Raw genomic sequence first — 26,898 nt, 5'->3', positions numbered from 1 at the left:
AGACCTGATCCCTAGATTAGCAAAAAACTTCATATCCCATTGCCAGGCTTAAAGGGGTATTCCCATAACTCTTGTTCTGCAGCCTGCAGGCTCTGTGCTCTCTTCACTTCCTGGATTTCTCAGCACATTGGTGGGCGGGGTTTCACTAGGTCTGCTATGTTTGCAGTCAGTAATGAGGGATTGGTTGTAAATGCATTACCACAGTATAAAGCTGATGTGGAAACTGATGTAGCAGAGCTGGATTTGAGTCAGCTTGCATTACATACAGAGGTAACAGACTCCTTATCTCAGCCCTTATCAGCCAAATCTGGCTGATAAGTGGAAAAGCTGAAGATAGACAGCACAGTAATCCCGGAGCTCTCACCTCCCCCCTCCCCTATCTGAGGAGCTCTGTTGCTTGTCAGCCCCTCCCTCCCCCTGAGAGCACACAGCTAGTCACTTGGGAAATGAGCAGATAAGCCCAGTGGCCATAGAAACGCAGTGTCAACAATGAAGTGAATAAATTAAGATAGCGGTCAAAGCAGTTTTGATAAAGCAATGTATTTAGGAAAAGTCATATATCCACATAAACTAGCAGTATAGATAGGATGCTTGTGATGGGACATCCCCTTTAAAGGGGTTTCTGTATCAATTTCTCATGGTTTTCTAGATCTGCTTGTTGTCATTCGTTCTGCTTACTGATGGACAGCCTATAGTCACAAGATGGGACACACAAGTGCTCAGCTTCTTACCATACAGATGTCTACTGTGACTGTAATGATCTGTGTAGCTGAGTGTCCATCGCATGACTGCGGACTGTCCATCATATAACCATGGACTCATTTTATTCATTGATGACATCAAGCAGAGATTTAGAAAACTGTGAGGAATTGATACAGAAAGTGTATTAAAGAAATTGTATATTTGTCTCAATATTGGTATGAAACTGGACGACCACTTTAAAGGGATTCTACCATTACGACTTTTTTTTTTGTGGATAAGACGTCGGAATAGCCTTTAGAAAGGCTATTCATCTCTTACCTTTACACTTGGTCTCCGCCACGCCGTTCCTCAGAAATACCGTTTTTTATCGGTATGCAAATGAGTTCTCTTGCAGCGATGGGGGTGGGCCCCAGCGCTCAAACAGCGATGAGGGTGTCCCCACCACTGCCAGAGAAGTGTCTCCACGCGCCGCCTCCTTCTTCATCCGCCGCGTCATGTTCAAAGTCTTCTTCCGGCGCAGGCTCGTAACCTAGCAGAGCAGAGCATACTGCGCAGGCACACAGGCCATGGGAAAATGGCCGCTAACAATACTGTGCAAGCTGCCATTTTCCCCTGACCTGTGCGCCTGCGCAGTCTGCTCTGCTAGGTTACGAGCCTGCGCCGGAAGAAGACATTGAAGATGACACTGCGGACGAAGAAAGAGGCGGCATTTGGAGACACTTCTCTGGCAGCGATGGGGACGCCCTCATCACTGTTTGAGCGCTGGGGCCCACCCCCATTGCTGCGGGAGAACTCATTTGCATACCGGTAACAACTGGTATTTCTAAGGAATGGCGCTGCGGAGACCACGTCTAAAGGTAAGAGACGAATAGCCTTTCTAAAGGCTATTCCAACGTCTTATCCACAAAAAAAAAAATGTTTTAATGGTAGAATCCCTTTAAGGCTAAGACCCCACGGGCTGTATTCGCAGCACTGAAGCGCATTGCAGTTCTTTCCACAGCGCTTTTAAGAGAAAGTTCACCGAGCGTAAAAAACTGCGGGAAAAACTGCAGCAGGAATGCAACACGTTTCTTCTCGCGTGTTGAACAGAAAGTTTTCCTCCTCCGACTTTATGTTATCTACGTCAAAGCCGCCAGCATTTACGTAGATATAATTGACATGCTGCAATTTCCAAAACCGCACCGTTTTTTGGAAATCGCAGCGTGGCCGCATAGCGGTTTTTCCTGCAAAGCGGGGATGGGATTTGCATGAATCCCATCCACTTTGCAGATACTGTAAAACACTACGATTTTTCCCGTGGCATTTCAAGCACGTGGGGCCCCGGCCTTAATCCCCTTTTCTTTTGCGTCTCCCTCGGGGTTCGGGTTCGACATCAGGGGACCAACAAGAGCGCTGGATGCCCAGAAGAGGTCCAAAAGAGGTGAAAATAAATGCTATATATATATATATATATATATATATATATATATATATATATATATATATATATATCGTTTTTGCAGCCATTTGCATCAGAGTCTTGTGGGATTTTGCAATGTCGTTTTTGCCTTCTATACAAAACTGCAAGATGTGAATGTCGTCTTACTGGCAAAAAATAGTTTCTCTTTCACTATCATAACATTGCTCTGGTTTGCCTGAAACTAAAAAGGAAGAGTCCATCTTGCGACATTGCAGCTGTGTGTGTACAGCGCCGTGTACAGCAGCCGCTCCGCCGCACTGTCACCTGTGTCAGGTAACACAAGACACGCCCTCCGTCCACTAAGCAGCCAATCACCGCTTTCCTCTGACGCGTCGCAGCCAATCAGGAGCTTTCCTGGAAGCGTTGACTGTCAATATATTTGCCGGGCGTGACAAGATGGCGCCGCCGGAGCTGTGGCGGCCCGGGCCTGGCTATGTGGGAGTTGCGGCAGGACTGGCTGCGGTGACTGTGAAAGCGGAACAATACTCCAGAAACCTTCTCCTCACCGGCTCCAGAACCGCCAGGGAACAGCCGAGTGTGGACGGCGCCGAGCAACAGGTGACTGTGCTGACGTCAGCGGGGTTGTACTATTAGTTTTTTTTTTTTTTTTTTTTACAAATTAACCCTTCAAACCCCGCACTTCTGCTGCCTCATATAACACTGCCGGCTTGTTTTTGCTCAATATCGTGTTTTTTAGGACTATTTTTTTTTTCAGTGTGTCAAATCCTTGCAACTTTATATATCTATATATATATATATATATATATATATATATATATATATATATATATATATACACACACACTGTATATCATGTTATATATGTCACACTAAAGTGCCGCACACTTTGCATCTTCGCTCCCTCAGGCTGTGTTCACATCCGTACAGTCATCAGTCGCAACATCTGCCTGAAATCATTTCGTGTACGGTTTTGAAACGATGGACCCCATTAGGGAGCCTTCACACGGCGTAAACACGCGTGTATTTTTGCAAAATACACATGTAAAAATAAGACTCCCATTGACGTCAATTATATTTTTTACACATGTAAAAATACGCCTGTAAAATGTCATTGAAGTCTTATTTTTACACGTGTATTTTGCAAAAATACACGCGTGTTTACTCCGTGTGAAGGCTCCCTTATAGTCAATAGCGTCCACCGGGCTCTGTGTGTATCCGCTATTACAGCAGTCCGACTGTCCATTGTTCTGGTCCTTTGCTGGATCAGAACAGAAAAGCGAGTGAACCTAGTGTCAGACGTGAATTCGGATTGTCCTAGATGTGACCATCAGGAATACGTCCGGTTTCCTCAGGCTAGGTTCACCTCTGCGTCACATTCTCTGCAGGAGGATCGGCGGCTGAAGATCTGCGACGAAAAAAGTCCTGCACGAAGTTTCAGTATAAAAATCGATGGAAACATGGCGGACCTCATTATAGTCTATGGCAGGGGTAGGGAAGCTTTGGCTCTTCAGCTGCTGTGAAACTACAACTCCCAGCATGCTCCATTCACTTCCATGGGAGTTTCAAGAATAACAGAGCAGGTATGCATGCTGGGAGTTGTAGTTCTGTAACAGCTGGAGAGTCAGGGCTCCCTACCCCTGGGCTATGGGGTCAGTGGGTAACTCCTGTTTTAGCAAACAGGCTCTCCGTCCTTCAGGTTACCTGACACAAGCCTAATATTGATGTAAAAACCATATGTTGCTCAGTCTGGCCCAAAGCAATGTATAAAAACGTCTTCTAACCCACCATTGGGGGAATTTTTTAAGATCGGTATCTCCTGCGCCATTCTTACTGGGGAGAGGCTCTGGTAATAAATTGGTCCACATGAGAAGTACCTAAAATACCATGAGGGGACGTTTATTGGACTTTAATATATTATAATGTGTTTGCAAAATAGTTCTATTAATAATTCTGTCATCCTGGAATTTTTAGTGATTTGCTCAAAATTTTCAGGTTTACCAACATTTTTGGGACGTTCTGACAGCATTTGAATCATGAGATCTGGATTCCTACTTCTCTAGTCTGACATCAGGCATAGAGCTGTAGTTACGTGCTGGGCGATACATCTCCAGGGTAAATATGTGACATTCAGAGAGTATCCTGCACATGTACTATGCTAAATGATGGGATCGGGGCCCAGGACTTGCACAATATCAGACTATTTGCACGACACCTTGCCACCTAGCATGCACTTGCAGCTCTTCTTGTCTAATGCAAGGAGAACATGCCTGCACGACCCCTATATTGTTGGTGCTGACTGCCATGATGGTTTTTGGGGGGGTCAATATAAAGGGGTTGTCTCACAACTGCACCGCCCTTTCCTATTCTCTATTAGATGAATAAAAATCATGGAGGTAATCTGCTACTCAATATGACTCGGGAGGACCCGGCCCATCTGTGTATTACATGGTTGGCTGGTCATTTGCAATCTCTGCTAAGACTATGGGGTTACAATGACCATAACTACCTCTTATGTGTGGTTGCATGCACCGTTGTCAGAATTCTTGTAATTTTGTGCATTAATGTCGCACGATTCCACAATTTTAACAGTTCTTGTACATCCCGGGATCGCGGCATATACTGGCCTTATGTCATTGAATAATAAAAGTTTGCAAAAAGTTTAAAGATTACAGTTTACACTATACAATATATATATAGCAAGGGGTGCCAGGATTCAAGGGCAGAACCCACCAAATCGCAAATAGCACAACACAGGGTTAAAAATTGAGACGTCTCGGCAGAAGCGTTATGGAATATTTCCTTCTGACACGAGGAAATACAACCAGCAAAACAGGATGTGACTAAGACTACGATAACCCCACAGTTATGATAAAACAATATCCTCTAAGGGATTTTGAGACTTCTGTATTGATATGAGGATAGGCCAAGTTCTGGACCACCCCTTTAAGCCACTAGCTTTGACTATTTAAAGGGATTCTATCATTAAAATCACATTTTTATTTTTCTCGATCACACGTCGGAATAGCCTTAAGAAAAGGTATTCTTCTCCTACTTGTCAGTGTCTTCTCCGGGCCGCCGTTCGATTATAATCGCATTTTTCACCGGTATCAAATGAGTTCTCTCGCAGCACTGGGGACATCCCCAATGCTGTGAGAGAACTCTCCAGCGCCGCCTCCATCTTCTTCAGGAACGCCCTCTCTGCGCATTATCTTCCAGCGCTGGGTTCAAACTTCTAGGCCTCAAGCAGAGTAGAATGCGCATGCCCACGGCCACAAGAAAAATGTCCACTTACATAGTAAGCTGTGTAAGCGGCCATTTTCCTGTGGTCTGTGGGCATGCACAGTTGGCTCTGCCAAAGGCCTAGAAGTTTGAACTCAGCACCGGTAGAAGAAGCGCAGAGAGGACGTTCCTGAAGAAGATGGAAGCGTCGCTTCAGAGTTCATTCGCAGCATTGGGGACGCCCCCAGTGCTGCAAGAGGCCTCATTTGCATACAGACGAAAACCGGGATATCTAACGAACGGCGGCACGGAGAAGACCTCTAAAGGTAGGAGACGAATAGCCTTTCTTAAGGCTATTCCTACGTGTGACCAAGAAAAGATGTGATTTTAATGATAGTGATACCACTGCTTAAAGGGATTCTATGTGTATACAATAGTGAAAATCTGGTTCGCAAATCGGCTAGAATTCCTGACGCAAACCTAGTCAGAAGACCGTGACTCCTTGCATCATTGTGTTGATGACCCATTCATAGTTGTGGCCCTGTATACAGTGAGCCCTGGGCAAAACTCGGGCCCGGTCCTCAGGGCTTCCTGAGATAAGTGAATGGCTTTGCGTGGACACGGATGTCATTCATGTGCCATTCAACCATGGACCAGATACCTACATGTAGCCTAACTCAAACCCACCCTGATCATTCTCACTACTGAGGAGGCACCAAAGGTCCCTCTGCCACACAAAATATAACATTATCCTAAAAGGCATAGGGGTGGTAGGGGCCCCATTGCTCATTTTTGCATTGGGTCCCAGGAGCTTCAAGTCACCCCTTTGTGTTTGATCAGACCAGCCATGAATGCCCCACTCCGAGCTCGCACGTCGATCAGTGAACAATGATGGTGTAGGTGCTGAAGATACAGAGAGGGCTAAATATTTATTTAGAATTTTGCTGTATAATTTCTCTTCCACCCCCCCTACAATGAATCCATCATTATGTTTGCAGTTTACATAGCACAGTTTTCCTAGCATGGGCTAGACAAATTGAATTTTGCGAATTAATTAGCCGCGATTTGCATAATATGCTTGTTGAGTACCTAAAGTCGTGATACTCTGCCGAGCACCTTCTCCTTTCAAAAGGGACATTCAATTAATTGTACGAGGCGGTGAGAAATCCTGTTCCCACGTAATAAGAGCGCCCGTCTATGAAGGCAAGAAGGACTTCACAATCGAGCGAAACAAATGTGCAAAAACTTTCTGCACCTCACAAAGTTTTCTAATTAGCCTTTGCGAGTAACAATTAAGCTGTAAACCCAATCAGAGCGCGTTCTCAGAGTTTTCCTTTCCTTATACCATTACTACTAACGTTATGTTTGAAGGCGGTGTCCCCAAAACCAGCCTATAGCCCGAGCCCTTCAGATAGATAGGTTAGGGGTCACCTGAATCAAACAGTAATTGGGCTAGGTCCGAGTGACTCTTCCTTTAAGACCACATTCACTCTTATGTAGGGTTGAGCCGATCTTGAGATTTCAGGATCGATTTTAAAATCAGATTTCCGATCACTTTCCAGCTGATCGTGAAATTTGCTCGATCACCGATCGGGATCCGATCTTTCCCGATCGCTCAACCCTAATTTTATATACAGTAGGGTTGAGCTGATCTTGAGATTTCAAAATCCGATTATTCGATCATTTTCCAGCCGATCACGATCGTGAAATTTGCTCGATCACTGATCAGGATCAGATCCCGATCGCTCAACCCTACTCTTATGCCTTGATGGCCCTCATGGATGTCATTGATGGGAGGTTTCTACTTTGAACCCTGTGAAAGCTACAATGAAGACCAATTCCGATTGATCTGGTAGATCCTTGAGTGATCTGGTTGGCTGTTTTTGGCGACACTTCCCGTGCCGCAACCACTGCCTGGCATCCAGTGGGCACTTTGGACTGGTCCTGCAGATAGCAGCTAGGTATATAATCTAGTAGATGCCCATGGTTTTAAAGGAAGCCCAACATGAATTATAATAACTATGTGAAGCCGAGGACTCCGAAAAACCTGCCACCCTCTACCTACATTCACAAAAGCGAGCGAGAGCAGATTTGTGAATGTGGCACATCTTTGGCATAATAAAGGGTGTTCCCCTTCACACTCATTGACATTGCCTTCCATTTATGCTAGAAACCTGACGTAGATGGGTTGATAAATTAGGTTTTGGGGTTAGTTGGTGCTTCCAGGCCTTTTAGTTACGGGACATACTATCGCCTCCGGGGGGGTGTTTTTGTTCCTTCCACTCTTGGATATTGCCCAACCCCGATAAAGGACATGAGGACTCCTTTGTAAATATATTTAATCTTCCAAGTTGTTATACTTCTGCCACTATGGTACTGACGCTAGCACCTACCGTGCAAACAGTAGTAAATCCAATATCTGTAGCAGGATTTGTCAATATCCTTGTACGATGTCAGATAACAACTGTGAGTACATGTCCACGTGTAAGTGTTTATTCCAATTCTTATGAACCTGTATTACAGGTTCCCACAAAAATGCAGTCTTGCCTCATGTATAGTACAAAAGTTTACCTGACCGCTTCGTTTCACCTTTTGGATAGATGCTAAAAGTTACGTCTGCAACATTCCTGTATCGTTGCAATATATAGACCGTTGCTAGAGGCAGTGTCTCTGCGCAGAATACACTATGGAGCAAGGATCCCGTGTCCCTTCAGAAATACAGATTGTGTCCTTCCTTTCCTTTTTGCTTGCCTGAACACGTCCAGATATGTGTATTGTGAGATGACCAGCTTTTCAGGATATTATTATTTCATGATATTGTGCCACAAATGGACGTGCTAGATGGCCACCCAGTGGTCTTGTTGGGAGTTGAAGCCTTTCAAGGGTTTCACTCAAGTCTGGTGAAGGAAACCCCAATCCTAGGAGGTATGTACACGACCATGTGCAATCTGGATGATGGAATGGCATGGGCACTACATCATCCATGTGCTGCCTGTGCATCGGCCATGTTTCCACGGCCCCATTCATTAGTTTTGCGATCATGCTCACTGACCCCAAACAGGAATAGGACCTGTCCTGAGCTTTACGGCATGGATTATTTGCCCGCACAAGGCTGTGTGGAAATCAGTCGTGTGCAGGGACCAATGCAAATAAACGAGTTTGCCGGCTATCTGGAAGAACCCGTATAGCACATTGAACTAGCACAGGGTCATGTGAATATGCCCTTAAAGGGATTCTATCATTGGAATCCTTTTTTTCAGACCTACGATGTCGGAATAGCCTTAAAGGCTATTCTTCCCTACCTTTAGTTGTTTCTCTGCGCCGCCTTTCCAGTAATATTCACAGTTTTCACCGTATGCCAATGAGTGTCCAGACTCTCCTGTCTGCAGACTCTCCAGTGACTCCCTCCATCTTCTTCTCGCGGCTGCCATTTCTCTGCGTCGTCAACCGACAGCGCCGACTGCACATGAGCGGCAGCCATTTTCCTGTGGCTGAACGGACAGTCTCCTAAGAGGCCACAGGAAAATGGCCACCGTACATGCACAGTCGGCGCTTTCGGTTGAATAGGCGGTCGCGAGAAGAAGATGGAGGGCATCACTGGAGAGTCTGCAAGCAGGAGAGTCTGGAGACTCCTTTTCATACGAAAACTGTGAATATCACCAGAACGGAGGCGCGGAGAAGACATCTAAAGGTAGGGGAAGAATAGCCTTTCTTAAAGGGATCCTGTCATTAAAAAGCAATTTTTTTTTTTTTTTTGTGACTAACACGTAGGAATAGCCTTAAGACAGGCTATTCTTCTCCTACCTTTAGATGTTTTCTCCGCACCGCTGTTTGGTTGAAATCCTGGTTTTCATTGGTATGTAAATGAGTTCTCAAACAGCACTGGGGGCATCCCCAATGCTACGAGAGAAGTCTCCAGCGCCGCCTCCATCTTCAGGAACGGGCTCTTCACTCGTCTTCTTCCAGCGCTGGGGGTCAAACATCTAGGCCTCGTGCAGAGCCTACAGCGCATGCCCGTGGCCACAACATGGCTGCTTACACAGTAAGCGGCCTGAGGCCTAGAAGTTTGACTGCCAGTACCGGAACAAGACGTGTAAAGAGCCCATTCCTGAAGAAGGTGGAGTCTGCGCTGGAGACTTCTCTCACAGTATTGGGGACGCCCCCAGTGCTGTTTGAGCACTGGAGCCCGCCCCCACTGCTGTAAGAGAACTCATTTACATACTGATGAAAAACTGGGTTTCCATCGAACGGTGGCATAGAGAAGACATCTGAGGGTAGGAGAAGAATATCCTTTCTTAAGGCTATTCCTACGTGTTAGTCGCAATAAATTGCTTTCTATTGATAGGATCCCTTTAAGGCTATTCCGACGTAGTAGGCCTGGAAAATAAGGATTCTAATGATAGAATCCCTTTAATAAATCTGCCTCAAGTTTGGTTTAGTACAAGAAACTGGGACACGACTATAGGACGGCTCCAGTCTATCTATGGACTGTGTAAGGCTGACTTGTGGAGCTTTTGCTGGATATTCCTCTTTTAATAAATGTACATCGGGGGCTGAGAGATGAAACTGGACCCCTACAATGCAGAGATAAAGGAGGAAGGGCCGTGCGTAACAGTCTCCAGCTCGATGAAGAGGATTATAACCGTATTAATGATTTGTCTTCTAAATGAATTGAAAAGCAGATGGATCTTGTGTATTCATTCTCTTAAAATTGCCATTTTTGTTCGAGTACATTATCTTTTTTTAAAGATTCCTTGGAACAGAACCGGCATTAGAAAATTTTCCACCCTCGTTGCCGGTGTTAAGTCTTTTGTACGGGGGATGTGAATGTATTCATCATAATACAAATGAGGCAGAGTTAAGCCTTTTCACCTTTAACTTTCATGCATGTGTTTTGCAAAATTGCTAAATGATCTAGTACTTTAGAACAATTTTCTTCCACTTTTCGCTTTGACAAGGTCACATTTCAGATGGGAACAATATCTCATGCATTACAATATCCAGGCATATATATTGTCTAGGTTGCGGTTCTGCATTCTCAATGTGAGTCACATATTATTTTTTTTATTTTATTTTTTTTTGGATTATATTATATTATATGTACTTTACAAATGAGTTCTTCCGCAGAGGCGACAGCTCCGGCGCGGCTACGATGGCGAATGAATGCAAGCAATTAAATATTAAATCTAATGTTAGAAATTGGGTATTTGTCAACACTCATTATCTGAAATTTTTCTTTATTTTGGTTATTCTTAGTCGGTGACCTAAAGAATTATTCATTCAGTGTGGTCATAAAAGCGCACGCAATTCACTTTACAGAACATTCTGACGACCAAAGAATTCCTGGCATGGTGTCTAATATTTTGAAGTATAGAATAAGTGTGTATAATAGAATAATTGTGTATGTAACCTTTAAAGAAGGTTTATATGAATAGTACAGTGTGTCTACATGAGGAATAACACTATATATGGTCATTATGGTACTTAGCTTACTTGCAAGTTTTAGCAGTTTGCCCCTCTGCAGGCTTTATTTGTGGTCGCATTTCTCTCTGAGCTGGTGGTGGAGACTAGCTGCCATACACTGCACACAGTACATAGAAGAGAATCTGCTCCATGATTCTCTCCTACTCAGCGATGGCTCTGGGAACATGCAGGACATATACAGAGAAGTACTGGTATGAATCAAGTACTTTGGTTGTGATTGAAAGCTTCTATTTAGCTTCAGCATGACACTAAACCTGTGTTCCTTCTTGTATCGCACTCTCTAGTTACTCCTCCCTACTCTGTAGATTTCTATAGACTTCTGTAATGCGAGTCGTGACTTGCAGTCGATAAAGCTGAATTTTCAGAGTGAACATCAGTTTATCAGAGTGAAGAGGAGCAAGGAAGTCGTTTGATAAGAGGAACAAGAGGCTAACATAGATATATTACAAAGTAGGGATGGGCGGGTAATTGAATTAAAGGGTTTGTCTGGTTTCTATGATTGACCGGGGGGGGGGGCGGAGTCTGACACCCAGGATTGGCGCAGATCACCGGCAGCATGGGAGAGGCAATACCTACACTTGTCGTTACAGTTTATATGCTGAGTGAACAGCACAGCTCTACCTCGTTGCCTCAGGACTGGTGATCTTCGAGGGTCCAACACCTGGGACTAAGGCTAGGCCGTCAATCATAGGAATCGAGTAATGCAGGGAATGGGAGATTTATGTAGTGGCTGTGGTTTTTTTCATAAATCTTTGTCAGATGCGCCAGAATTGAAATCTACAGTAGATAGGCATGAGTTATAAGAAGTCTGTCACCTCAGCCCTCCCTCCGCTCCACCAACACTCTTCCATTGTGGCTGGAGAGGCAAAGGTCGGGGCTATGGTGCATGTTTGGTGCAAAAAAAGGCCTCGTGCCAAACGTATGTCTTAATATCCTCCCTCTGTGCCAGTTTTCTGATGGATTTCATTCAATGCCTTTTATTTAGTCTCCTCATTCCCAAAGATTAAAGAATATAGGACTTAAACACAGTGTGCCTTACAAAACTTTCTTTCCTCCCTCTGGAGCCCATTAAACTGAGTTTGTTCTAGTTGCTACAGGGCCCCACGTATCAGGATGCACATTGCACAGCGAGGCTTTCACCACTGCCATTGTCAGACGGGGCATGACTGTAATGGGAACGGCCTTTGTCACAGCAACAAGTCTCTGTGCTAGGTTTGGGTGCCCGAGGGCTATGTACAAACATCAGCCCCATGCAACAAGAAAAGGGCCAGTCCAGACCCTCACTACAACTAGGTAAAGCATTGTCCGAAATTTATGCATAATGGCTTATAGATAACCTATGCCATGGATATAGGACTGGTCAGGGTCCAAAATCCAGACCCTGCACAGATTAGCTGTTACGTCTGGCAGAAGCCATTTACTGCAGAGCTGCAGTTCCCTGGTGCCATCACTACAGTATACGGAGTGGAAGTTGTATACAGTGTACAGAGATATACAGTGTCAATATATTTGCAACCATTAAACCTCGATGTATGTAGTACACCGTAGTCTTTATTCCGGCCACGTGACTTACTCAGCATATATCTTTAGCTTGAGCCTATACACAGGGGACTGCAATACTGTGTATCGAAGGCGTGAAATATCAAAATAAACCCCTTGCATGACAGCTATTAGGTTTAGGGAATCGGAAATATGCAAATGTCCATAAGCTCCATGCACCTAGCATCTTTATGCATCATCTCCATTTACATAAAAGTTACATTCTAAATATTAAGCAATTCCCCCGACGCCCCACCAGCGCGTTTTTCTAACCATTTGGCAATAAATTGATAGGATTGCCTACGTACGCCATCGAAAATGATTGAGTATACTTATCTGGCATCAAGCCTTGAGGGCTCTGTTTTAGGAGTAATGGACAATCGGAGATATTACCTAGCGATGCATACAGCAAAGTTAATTATGCGCTACCGTATAATCCCCCGGTGGCGTCAGAAGTGACTGGAGCCGAGCTTGTCAATGGAGAAGAAACGGAGGAAAACAGAACGACGTGTTTACAAAGAGAGAACCTTTGACGTGATGGCAATGCCGTCCATTAATCACCAGGAACAGCGTGCTTCCGAGGCCGGGGAGAGCCGTGCCCAGCCCATTAAACTATCAATAGTTTTAATTTCCGCATTACATTTTGTGCCCATTGTATTGCCGGGGCTGGAGGGGGAAGAGACAGCTGGGCTCTGGTTGGTCTCCATTGTCTACCGAGATGGATAGAACTAACGTTAGCAACAAGCTGGATTACTTTTGGGTCTGTATTACCAAAAACCTTTCTCGACTGTGATGAACTGCTATTTGAGCTGATAGATGTGAATTGCCGCTCATTCCAAATACATAGGAAATGAGTTTGGAGCCGGAGAAAATGGAACATGAAATGTGTAAGAGAGCGAGAGAGAGCTACTTAAGTCTCCATTTCAAGGAAGAGATGGAGAAATTGTACAAAATTGTGAGTGGGTAAAATCATATTTACGCCGAACAAAGGGATTTAAATGCATAGGAAATATTCAAATCAAAGTCGGGCCCGCCGCTAGTTTAGCAATAATTTTTGTTAAGTTTTTTTTGGTTTTTTTGTGGTCTTGTGCAAGGCTCAGGCCGAGGATTAATGCTTTGTATTGCACTGAGGCCGGCAGGTGTGTGCTTTAAATTTATTTTTGGATGTGTTACCTCTTTTTCCTCATTCAAGGCCTCCCATGAAAGGTAACGGGATGTCCTCGTCCTGCACAGATCGCTGAGCTGTTAGTACTAGAGGTGACCGACCGTTGTATGGGATGATCACAGTAAAGAATCGAAGCCCTCACCATGTGGACGCCATACCCGAACCTGACCGTCAGACCCCTAAACAGAACCAGGATTTATCGCTAAAGACAATACAGTTGCAGTGCAGGTTTCTTGGTGGCTGAATGTCAATGGAAGGACATGTAAAGGGCACGGACTTCAAATTTATTTCTGCTAAGCACCTGGAAAGGTGCTTAGAAGGTGGACAAGGAAACTCTGAGATCTGGTTTTACCCATCGTTCACATCAGCGTTCGTATTCCATCCAGGAGGGTCCACATGAGGTCCCCCCCCCCCCCCCCCCCGAACAGAATACCGAATGCAACTGCAAGTGGTGAGCCAGAGAAAGCACAAGGACTATAATGGGGTCCGTGTGCTTGCCGCCAGATCACCACAGGGAGCATGCGGACAGGAAAGTAGTTCACAATCTACTTTCCTGTCCGCATGATTAGTGCGGGCAGTGCGCAGCAAGCACATGGACCCCATTATAGTCTATGGGGTCCGTGTGCTTTCCCTGGCACACCGCTTGCAGTTGCGTTCAGTATTCCGTTCGCAGGGGGTCCCATGCAGACTCCCCTGGATGGAATACCAATGCAGATGGGAACAAGGCCTTACTAATCAAAAATCCTCTACTGGGTTGGCAGTCTGTCTGGGCTGGCCGGGTCCTGTTCGCACAATGAGTTTGTGCTCACAGGAAACCACTGCAAACAGGTGTTAAAACGACCAACCTTTTCCTCCCAATCTGTCAACCTGGCAGAATATCTTTAAGTGGGTCTTAGAAGCATGTCTAGCACTAGGCAATCTCTCACCCAGAGGTACACTACCCAAAAGTAACTTCTGAAGGCCTTTTTATAGGGCCGTAGAGAAAGTACTTTGTGGTATGACCCAGTATCTAATCAGATCACGTCTGCAATCATTTACATGTATGTTTGAGTTTGTGTGTGTGTGTGTGTGTGTGTGTGTGTGTGTGTGTATATATATATATATATATATATATATATATATATATATATATATATATATATATATATATATATATTTTTTTTTTTTTTTTTTTCTTTTCTTTTGCTATTGAGTGTACTACAGCCAAACCAATAGTTAGGCAAGTGAAGAAATGACAAGATGAGGAAAGACATAAGAAGGAAGGACAAGTGGAAATTAAGAGAGTATGTCACAAGGCGAATCTGTGGTCGGTTGCAAAGCCTAGACATAGGAATAGGTTAAAATAGTATATTTCTAATTAACGTTACGAGTGAAGAAGACAACTTGTCGTTCAGCCTCTCCTTTCTATTGTGGGATCTTCAGGGAAGTTTTTGGAACCTTTTGTAAAAGAAAAAATCACTGCCTTTTAACTCCTTCCCAAATTCCTCTGTGTAACCATGCCTCAAAATGCACAGTTAAGGGGGGGGGGATTATCAACTCATATACGCCATAATACTGGCATAGATTTGTGATAATGCACCACATCCCATGTCCTGTGCCCTGCTCTCCTCTTTCTGTGAATATGGGTAGAGCAGGCTTGAATGTAGCTGCCTCGACCTGACATTTATTATAATTCACACCATTTTTCTGTAATAAAGGACTGGCTTTGACCTCCATCTTGGCGCACGGCCATGTACCTGGTTTATTAAGAGGCCGGATCCTTGATAATTCAGGTGTGTCTTCAGCTAGTTGGGGCCTTTGATTAAGACTAATGCACAAAATGCCAGTCTTAATAAATCCGCCTGTGTTTTATGTAAGGGAGGTACAACAAGTTTAGAATGCTTATGAAAAAATACTGACACATCCATGAAGATGGTAGATGCTTAGTATTCTAGTTGTACGCTCTCATTAAAGTAACCACACACCCCTGGCCCCTACAGTATTTGTTCAGTTACAAGCAGTTTTTGACCTACTCTCAATGTAACCCAGGTAATACAGCTATTGCAGGGACTCTTTTTCATCTTTAGGAGTCCCTGCATTAGCTTCCTCTTGTACTGCATTTGACCACACAGGTATACCATAGGTAATTATTGTGATGCCTCTGTCAGCCTCATACACCATAATGACTGCCTCAAATTTTTCTTGAAATTCTGTCATGTGAACAAACCCTAAGGAGCTTTCTAATAGTCATTTGTTTATCCTCCTACGAGAGTAGAAAATTTTTACACAGCATAGCTGCAATAAAAATGAGCAGATGACGCAAGGACTTTGTATTAAGTTGGCAGACAGAAGTTGTAATTAGAAGGTGGAGGTCTGGACTGGTGGATGACATACAAAATGGAAAACTGGGCCAGGTCATGGCTAGTGGAGATTTGGCAATAGACAGGTAAGATGGTCAAAAGACAAGCTGAATGCCAAGACTATAGAACGTCATTGCAGTCAGGAACTGAGCAATGGGGAAAGGATCCATAAAAATGAGAATGGGTGATGGAGCAGAAGTGCTTCAGTTCATGTTGGCCCTTTAAGAAGCCACCACCAACTTAAAAATTTCACCACAAGAGGGTACTAATGGTGAGCAAGAGCTCAGGAATTGGAAGGGGAATGCCGAGTAGAGAGGGACCTTTTAAAGGTGAGAGTAGGGTACCGATAATGGTGTGTTGGTAGCCTTTGAGGTTGGAATAACCAGTCAAGAAATCTCAAGATACTCTGATGTCTAAAGTTGCAGATTGAGCAGCCATATGTCCACACTTCCCATCGGGATCTAGGTACGTTTTCTGCTGGACCCATTCACTTCTTTGTCCTTCTCTCAATTCTTCATTAGCCGAAAAAGCAGTCAGTCTAATGTTGGCCAACAATGGATCCAGAGAGACCCCGTTGACTATCATGTGGTCCATTATGGAGTCTTATTTTTCTTCTGATCGTCGGATGAAATAGTCGGGCTTGTAGGACTTTCTAATCTGGGATTTCTGACGGACTGATGTGAACGTACCCTCGCCCGGCCTCCCGCGGTGCATTTGTTGGTCTTTGTGTACTCCACAGTCTGTCTTATGTGAAAAGAAGAAATATTCAGTGATGCCGGCAGCCCGATTGTTATTTGTAGCCCAGAGGAAACGGCTCGTGTTTCCTGTAATGTCTCACAAAACTGAAATTCTAAATTGAATTTATTATTCCTGAAAGTGGAACCGGTTGTGATCTATGATCATATGATTTATGTAGACATCCCGGAGGAAGCTCAGAAGGAGCTCTTCAGGGAGTTCAAGTATACGAGCAACCTATATAATTATATGGCGGGGTTCAATAGGCAATATGCACAAGACAATTGTGTTATTATATATTATTATTTATAGAGCACCTATATTTTTCAGTGAACTTTTGCAGCCTTTCTGTTAAGATGTCATTCATGAGATGCCATCTAATCTCGAGGAGAATCACTTCTCAAAAGGCATCTATTTCTATTACCCTGCACTTAATACTTGGTTTTCATGGCCTATGACACGCTTAAGATGTCATTTATAAAATCTATTCCATTTTAGGTTACATTTCTAGTCTAGTGAAACTCCCTTCAATATACTGAGTGTCAAATGTGCTTCTTTAGGCCCCCCGTACACACTTAGCCAGAATCACATCCACTTTCCAGGTACTGCAAAGGGCAGCTTGCTTTTTTGGGTGGTGGTCAAAACTGTGCGTTTTGTGTCCTGGCCGTAGGGGGAGGTGTAAGTGGAGAAGGAAGCATTTTTGACCATTTTAAGGGGTTTTCCAACAAAAGACATTCATAGCGTATCTGTTGGATCTGCACCAATCTATAAATTTCCCCACCTCTGACCGCAACCTCACTTTGAAGTCTGTCAGCTATGGTCAGGCTTTGCAGAAGTGACTAGAAATGAGCGAATGGAAGCTGACTAAGTGGAATTTGATCCGAATTTCAGCAATATTTGATTCGCATCGAATCCGGATTTCCTCACGCTTCGTGGTAACGAATCACATTTTTTCATAAAACGTTAGGACATGGGGCAAGGAACTCTGGGAACGCAGGATCGGTCACAAAGCCATGCATGCAGCCAATTAGCAGCCAGCCAGCTCTGTGATGTCACAGCCCTTTAACCCCTTCACATCCGCCCATGGTATCAGGAGTAGGTATTAGCTAGCTGTAACTGACAGCTAACACCCTGCTCTCACTCCAGGTCCGATTGGGGTTCTGAACCCCTTGGATGCTGCAGTCAAACATGACCACAGCATCCAAGGGGTCCCGCCGTGCTACATGTCACCCTTGGAACCCCCTGCGGTGATATGGGGGGGGCAATATGCATCTTCTGAAGCCCGAGGTCTGACCAGTGACCCCCGGCCTGCTAGTACCCCCCAGTACCTGGTTGATCCTGCCCAGAATGAGGAAGTCAGCCTATTGCGTCTACACGTGTATTGCAGTTTATAGTGCTGAACCCATGATCAGTGCATCGATGGTTCAGGTTCCCTAGTGAGACATCACTAAAAACCACTGCAAAGAACAGTGTCCTACACCACTATACAGGCTCTCTGCAGCCGGGAGATAGATGGCTTTTAACACGATTTGCCGCAAATTAATTTGAATCGAAAGAGATCCAAAAATTCAGCAAATTATTGAAACATTCGCTCATCTCTAGAAGAGACATAAAGAGGGAAGTCTCCCCTCATGTGAAATGTATCTCTATATACTGTGCTATGAGGCGGTCCTGTCTGTTATTTCTTGTCGTATCTCAGGATCTATTCCCCTGACATCTATGTAACCTCTGATAAGCCATGTTAATAAATGTTTGTTACGGGAGTGAACAGCGGGGACCCTCGCCCTGTCATGTAACATTTCCTCCAGCCTTCCCCACATTGATGTATATTCTCCGGATTCCTTTGAAGAGAATGGATTGAGAGAATTGAATTTCACCAGGGACAGTCGCTCCTTACAATTCTTGCTACCTGACCCCAACAAAATCTTGTCTTTATGCCGCACATGTTAAGATCCTTTCCCTCTCGAAAACCACTTTACTGTTCAATGAAAAGCAGCCCGCTGGTTATGCAAGTGTAATTGTGCATAGTATAGGTTAAGAAGAAAAGGAGCCATTCACGCCTGGGTTACCAATGTGTTCCCGAGCACTAAGAGTATCCGCTCCCCTTGTCCGGAGTCATTGCCAGATTACAGTGTACAGATTACTGATCTAATCTGTGGGAATGTATACAAGTCTGTGTTCAGATGCTGAAGTTGCTTATCTCTGAGGCCTGAACAAATATCCTATAAAGGATGTGTTCTTACAGTTCCACTTGTTTATAGAAGACGTGTCACCAGGTCTGAGATGCCCAATGACTTGCATCATCCGATCGGCGCGGTCACCGGGAGCATTTTGGAGTTTTGTTTATCAAAATCTGTTTAGCCATTCCACAGATATAAACCGCTTGTAGTGTTGGTGCAGATTAGGGTCTACTAATCGGTCAAGTGGGCGGTAACACTGTGGTTCCGCTAAGGAAGGCGTTTCTGTGCTGTATATCTCACTTGGCGAGTATACCCTAAATATCCGACTCTTCCCCTCATTCATTTCACGGGGTCAAATTTTTTTTTTTTCCTTCAACTAGAGAGCGGGAAAGGTCATATTTCTTTAAGACTCCACCTTAGAAATTCCCATAAATCTATGAATGGATTGCAAAACCTACTCTTAAAAGGAGTTGAATTTCAAGTGACTCGGACCGATCTGCATAACGGGTAATCGCTGCCTCTGTTGCTGAGGAATCTATATCTAAATAGGCACCTTGGAGCAATAAGGGTGTTGCTACTTATCCCTCTGGAGCAATGGTAACTCCCTCATTGCTCCAAAGAGCTTATTTGCCTATTGTCTTGGCAATGGCGTCAGCGATTCACGGGAGCACCACTCTTAATACATCCACTCCACTATATTGATTTATAGATCTTCCAACAGGTGGCGCTAGAGGTACAATACCGAAAGAGTTAAAGGGGTTGTCTGGTTTCTAACATTGATGGCCAATATTAGATCTTCGGGCATCTGGGACTCTCAAAGATCAACAGTGCCCAGACAGGCCCGGTCTCGGTACTATTCACATACTGCAAGCCACTCTGCTCACTCTGTACAAATTGTAGAGTTACATGTAAGCGCTGCCCCATAGGTTTGTACTATGAGTGAGCAGTGTGACGCATGGTATGTAAACGGTAGAGATTTGCGCCGTCTGGGTGCCGGTGATCTGTTGGGGTCCTGGGTGTTGTCCACCTGCAGATCTAATATTGCTTGCCTATACTAATGATAGTGTTAGAAACTGGATAACCCCTTTTAAATGGATTGTCCTGTTATGGATACTTATCCCCTGGTCCTATGGATAGAGAAGAAGTGTCTGGTCACCGGGTTCCTCCAGTGATGAGGAGGACAAGAGGCCGAAAGTCGTCGTTGTACCCCTCCCCCCCCCCCCCCCTTCCCATGGCCTACTTAGGAATGGAGCACCAGTGCACCTGCATCGGTGATGCTTCATTCACTTCTATGAGGCCTACTTCAACTAATCTCTGGCAGCCCCATACAAGTCAATGGAGCACTGGTCTTGTAAGCGTGCACTGGTGCTCCATTCACAAGGTTTTAGGACTTTCACTGAGGGACTTATGGATCGGGCCCCCCGTGGTAGGACACAGCCCTTATTCTGTTCTTAGGGGATATGTCATAAGTGGACAACCCTCTTTCATTTACATCTGCATTTTTGGGCTGCTTCCATCTGCATACTTGTGTAGATCCATTGTACCTTCCACAATGATGAGTGCATCCAGTCACAGCTACCCGTATTTTGGGCTGGAACCTGATGCGGAGGGTAAGTTCACACGGGATTTTTTTGGACCGTAACCTGGATGGTTCCGGTCCAAAATACGGGTCGCTACAGTGCCCCAGCATCCAGTCGAGCACTCCGCTCCGGATTAGGCCCAAATGAATGGGCCTAGTTGTTAGGGAGTGTCTTCAGGCGGATGTCGCGAGGCGAATCTGCCTGAGAGAATGACCATTATTCCCGCTCCTATTGATTTCAATGGGAGCCGTCTTTTTGGTCAGGATTTTGAGGTGGATGCGGCCTCAAAATCCTGACCAAAATACCCCGCGTGAACTTTCCCTAAGAGAAGCTATACCCCTCCCAAACCAAACCCTGCTTTTGGTAACGATGGAACCGGTCAGGATTTCGTAATACCTGCGAATCCAGTAGCCTGAAATCAATGACGTGTTCCCTATTAAGATGGGGAAATTTTTGCTTTTCTTAGCGGCGCTCTCGTCAGTTTTTGTATATTTTGTGTTTCTAAAATGGAGCAATCCCTTCACTCGTGTCTGAACGCTGCTGTAACCTGCCAGTGTAACAGCATTAATGATGTAGCGAGCTACGACGGCCGCCAGAGCAGCGCGGCTCAGATCTGGCAGGGAGAATATTAATATGGAGCGCACCTTGGAACACTTGGTAATTAATTTTCACTAAGATGGTTTTAATTCAGCTGGAGGAAGCAAAGTCTGCTGTGAAATGTGATCCTAATTTACATGTGCCGATTCCACCGCGCGAGACGTCTGTAGGGCTGGAGCCTGACATGGAGGGAAGGTTGTTTATTATGTGGGTGCACAAATGATATTCTGGGTAGTACAGTGCTCAGCAGCCATATGGCACCAAAGCAGGCGCGGACCCCTAAGGATATTAAGTCTGAGAATGAAAAATAACACTTCAGATGTTTAAGCTGCAAGTGTATGAGACGGTATTATTTCTGCCATTCCGTTACAATGACGTGGAACAAATGATCGAGGAAAGCAATAGTTTGTGTGGGTGAAGGATTAAGGCTCTGTTCACATTAGCTATGGTAGCTAAACAAGATATTTAGATTTTTTTATTTTCTTAAATATTCACTGACTGGTTATAACTGGGTTAAAAAAAATTTAAATTTAAAACTCTGGTTTGTGTTTTTCTTGCTTTCAAAAATCCCGTGAAGCCTGATAAAATCGAGCCTGGCAAAAATTTTTACTTTGGCATATATTTTTTGGCAAAGGGATCCTAGCACAGCATATTTATGTTGCTGCTTATTTATATAGCGCCATCCTATTCCTCAACACCTTACAGACATTGTCAATCACCATTTACATTCCCCTATTAATAGGTCTTTGGAGTGTAGGAGGAAACCCATGCAAACTCCTTGCAGGTGTCTCCTGGTCGGATTCGGACCTAGGACTCCAGCGCTGCCATGCTGTAAAGGGGTTTCTCTTTGCATTGTCTTACAGGGAGCTACCTTACAAAAGATGGTGCTACAGGCATTACTAGAAAAATTAATCTGCATACCTTTTCCCCAGAATTCCATGGTGGAGTCTCCCTACAGTAATATGGCGGGCTCTTTCATGAGACAGTTTTTTCCTCCCAACCTAGGGTTAGAAGAAAAGTTGCTCACAAAAATTGGCTCCACTTTGGATTGTGCCTACAAGTGAATGAGACTGAGATGCCATACCAGATTTAAAGGGATCCTATCATTGGATACCTTTTTTTTTTTTTTTTTTTTTTTTTTTCTGGTTCACACGTAGGCATAGCCTTAAGAAAGGCTATTCTTCTCCTACCTTTAGATGTCTTCTCAGCACCACCATTTGGTAGAAATCTGTATTTTCTTTGGTATACAAATGCGTTCTCTCGCAGCACTGGGGACGGGCTGTGAGAGAAATCTCCAGCGACGCCTCCATCTTCTTCTGGAACGCCCTCTCCCGGTGTCTTCTTCTGTCCTGAGTTTTCAATTTTCTAGGCCTCTGGCAGAGCCAATTGTGCATGCTCGGGCCACAAGAAAATGGCCACTTACACTTGTAAGCTGATGTAAGTGACCATTTTCTTGTGGCCCGGGCATGCACAGTCTGCTCTGCCTGAGGTCTGGAAGATTGAAACCCAGGACGGAAGAAGACACAGGGAGAGGCTGTTCCAGAAGAAGATAGAGGCGTCGCTGGAGAGTTCTCTCGCAGCATTGGGGACGCCCCCAGTGCTGCGACATAACTTATTTGCATACCAAAGAAAACCTGGATTTCTACCGAACGGCGGCGCAGAGAAGACCTCTAAAGGTAGGAGAAGAAAAGCCTTTCTTAAGGCTATTCCTACGTGTTATCGAGGGGAAAAAAAAGGGTATTCAATGATGGGAACTCTTTAACCCATACTTCCTGAGTATGGGCAGCTTCACAAGACCAGGTTCAGTCCATGAGATACAGAGTGGATGTTGGCAGTATTTTCAGACTCTATAGTCAATTTATGGTGCTTGGAGTTGCTCTTCTTCTCCTTTTCTGTCCATACTATAATCATGTTTTCAGTACAGGACCGTAGAGCTATGGGCGCTCCGAACGCCATAGACGCCTTATGCTTGGACTCCGTGTTCTGGCTCAGGGTTTGATACAGGAAATATTGGCAACGTGTGGACTGTATCTGGTTAAAAAAAAAATAAAAATTGTAAAACCGCTTGCTTGAATGCACTTGAGGTGATGGAACTCTTCTCATTCCTGGCAAGCAAACTACCCCTGTGCAAAACCTGTATAGGAGTCCCTCTAGAATAGGCCCTTAATAATGAGGGTCGTAGGGTGGCCATCATCTTAAAACTGGATCCAACAAAGGAAAAAGTCTTCCATTCCTCCATTAAATTTGGCGATGGGGAGCCCCAACTTATTAGCTATATCAGATGCCTTCATCAGTCCCTTAAGGGTATGTTAACACTGTGCAATTTGGCATGGAATTAGAGACAGATACTGCCTCGAAATTCTGCTCTGAAACCAGTCTCTATACATTTCCATGAGGCAGATGCAGATCATCCTTTCAGTGGTGGATTTGCTATAGGTGTACAACAGATTTGCCTCATTGAGTTCAGCAGGGTTGCAGGAACCCCATTCACATATAGGGGACGCGCAGGTGCAAACCCAAAAACTAACCAGCGTCATCGGCAGCTTTCCAAACGTTGCCTGCACACACAGTCTCCGCTGCGTCTTTAAGATCTAGGCCGCCATATATTTCTTGCTGATTCCAGTCATGAGTCATTCAGTGATATAAGCTAGGAGTCTACTGCCTGCATCAGAAATAGCAGTGCGAAGTCGTTCTCGCCGGCGCCCCCGCCCTTTCCCGCTTCAGATTTTGCTGTATAGATAATATCCAATATTTTTTTTTGCTTTATTCTGCATCCCTCTCATAGATAAAAAGGCAATCCAGAATCCAGGTAGAAATATTCTGATTAAGAACGCGTTCAGGTTGCAGCTAATAGTAATGTACTCTGCTGTAAAATAATAGAAATAAGCAGACGCTTTATCTAGTCTGAATACTGTGCAGGAGCGCGGCGTTCTCTTGGGAGAAGTTCACAGCAAGAGTCAAAAAAGGAACTTTTGTTGTATCTCGCCATCCCTGTTCATCTGTTGTCAGTTTGCCATTGCTAAGTGCATGTTGTATGTATAGGTGCAGTGAGCGTGTATGTAACATAAGGCATTGTATTATTAGTATAGAATACATACCACCACCTGTACCGCTTCTGAAAACCCGGGGACTTAGCACAGCTTCAATTTAAAGGCGGCCAACACCTTCTAACTTTTGCAAAAATCTGACTACTATGGCCGTCAGAAATGGCAGAAAGTGCATCAACGTGCCGGGATCCCTTGTCCCTACTCTGGCATCAGATCTCTAAAAAATTAATCTACCTGCCAATCATTCATAACAATCTGTGCCTTAAAGGGATTGTCCAAAGAGCCCAGCACATCAACCCAGGCCTGCAGATAGGGAGGTTAGGATCACCTGAATCACAGTGATTGTAAATCGCCACCACCATTGCCAAGATATTGCCCTAACCGATTTATTCACAGGAATGGGTTCTGTCTATGTAATGGAGGATAGAATAGGTCTTCCAGACACTGGTACTTTGTAATAAGAGACAGGACGGGTCCTCTAGACGTTGGTTCTGTATAATGAAGGATAGGACGGGTCCTGAAGACGCTGGTACTGTGTAATGGAGGACAGGATGGGTCCTGAAGACGCTGGTGCTGTATAATGGAGGACAGGACAGGTCCTGAAGACACTGGTACTGTATGATGGAAGGCAGGACAGATTGTCCAGACGCTATTACTGTATAATGGAGGACAGGATGGGTCCTCCAGACGTTGGTTCTGTGTAATGGAGGACAGGGCGGGTCCTCAAGACAAACCGTAAAACCACTATTTAGTCTGGGCATGAGATAAGTGGCCACCTCTCTAGTAATTAGAAGAATTTCCGCGCGTTCATTTCATTATGGACCAACCCATTTCAGATCTATAAATCCAGTTCCCTGTAGTTGTCTGCATGGCCTAGTGCACCGAGTGGATGGGCCCGGATGGTGGTGTCACTCACCAGTCCCTGGCTTTCTGTTGGTGGGCTAGAAGAGGATCCGCAGGGTTAATGAAAACCACATAATAACGTTGCGTGTCCATTCAGAGGACCAGACACTTGCCATCACCGGATATCTCCTTGTTCTCATGTTATGTCTCAGGAGGCTTCAGTAAGGTTCACATGGGGGATGTGAAACCCCTTCTTCTCTCCAGGCAGAACGACCTCTCAAATTTTTAGTGGATCAGATTCGGTGTCTTCTTGTTTGACTGTGTGACTTGTCCTTGCAGGTCAGAGTTCACCCCGGAATCATCGTTGCGGTTGTTGTGGTCGCCTTGCTGGCGTTATTGGCGGCCATTTTCATCATAAAAAAATACTGCTTTCCTGAAAGGTGAGAAATGTGTCTTACAATACGCCCTTTCCACAAGATCAGCGATAAGTGTTAGATCATTGGGGGTCCGTTGTGACCTCTATGGCAGTCTACAGGCCAGTGTTGAGTTTTGCTTGTAGTGCCTCCACAGGAAAAGTGAAGTATTGCACAATTTCCAGTTTGTCATAGCAAAGTTTAGATTAGATTAGTTTTTTTGTTTTTTTTCGGTGGGCGGTTTGACTTATTGATTACAATGGAGAGAAAAATCAAGCTATCATTTATTATTTAAGGCTCTATTCACACTTGAGATTTTACCTTGGGAATTCCTCCTGACTGATGGTAGTTGGCGTTCACCCTGCAAACCCACCACAACAGGGGCCGAATTGTAAAAAAAAAAAAAAATTATACAAAGATAAATCTACATAAAAAAAATGCAATAAAACCTGTTAATATCTTACAAAGAATAATAAATACAACTAAAATTATTTTATTTTAATTTTTTTTTTTTTTGGTACAGTATACAGTCATGATGTGGGTTTTTATATTGCATCATGCGTCCCTATGCTGCTATAAGGGACATACTGCGCTACATCCAGGACGCCTCGTACCGATTCTAGGCCATCGTTCCTGATCCGCATTACACATAAGCTGTGATATCCATATTATTTCTAGTGATTCATTTGTACGGAGCAGAGTATTGGAGAGACAATCTGGATAATTCTTTTTTTCTTCTCTATAGTAATATTACATACAGATACTCCGTTCTAAGGAGTCGTCATGAAGACTTATACAACAGCGCCACCAACAGGCTGCAGGAGGACTCAGACGAGGTAATGTGCACAGTTACAGATCATCGGTGCTCTCACACATTGTGGTTGTATGGTAGAGGGAGGTATAATCCTCTGTATGGCCGCCACCTATGTACTGACGTGTGGCCATGTGATGGCGCTCTCCTTACATATAGAATCAGGATATTGCTGACCTGCGGTTATTCTGGTCCATCTATATCAGACTAGTGGGGGTTTTACGATTAGCTGCGGCCATTCCATGCTTTACGCTGGTCTGTCTACCTGCATGGTGTTCATATAGTAGTGATATGCCCTGCACCGCTTGTGGAAGGACTGACAAAGCAAACAGCCAGTCGACGGGGGTGCCAAGAGTTGCACTCCCACAGATCTGATCCCATCAGCTTTATCTTGGAAAATCCATCAGGCCAAATCCCCACGGGCCGGAAACTGCGGCAAAAATCGCTGCATTTTAAAGTAACTGAAAAGTGCATGGGATTCTTGCAAAATATATGTATATGCAGATTTAAATGTCCTGCTCTGGTAATCTGCGCAATGTGAATTTACCCATAGATAGACATCACACACCTCCGTGTAAGTGGAATCTATTGTTACCTTGGTCCTTATGCAATGGAGATCCTGTCCATGTCAGACTTACACCACTTTCTTCTCTTTTCCAGGATCTGCTGGACTAGCAGACACTGAGTAAATACTGGAACTTGGCAAGGAACACTCCATGATGCAATGTGCACTACCTGGATAATATGACTTTCTATGCACTGAATGACACGGGCGAAAGAGATTCATTTCTATTATAAATTCAGTATTAAATCATTGTAAATGG

The 26,898-nt window shown here is 44.5% G+C and overlaps 1 long non-coding RNA gene across 1 annotated transcript; it reads left to right on the top strand.

The window, feature by feature from the left end:
- The first annotated feature begins 2,559 nt into the window (after positions 1-2,559).
- On the top strand, positions 2,560-26,885 carry LOC142218221 (uncharacterized). Its single transcript, XR_012717449.1, has 4 exons — positions 2,560-2,719; positions 25,190-25,290; positions 26,009-26,099; positions 26,735-26,885. It is a non-coding gene; the product is annotated as an uncharacterized LOC142218221 (long non-coding RNA).
- The last annotated feature ends 13 nt before the right edge of the window (positions 26,886-26,898 follow it).

This window comes from Leptodactylus fuscus, chromosome 9 (assembly GCF_031893055.1).
Source record: "Leptodactylus fuscus isolate aLepFus1 chromosome 9, aLepFus1.hap2, whole genome shotgun sequence".
NCBI lineage: Eukaryota > Metazoa > Chordata > Amphibia > Anura > Leptodactylidae > Leptodactylus > Leptodactylus fuscus.
This window is presented reverse-complemented; position numbering and strand designations above follow the sequence as displayed.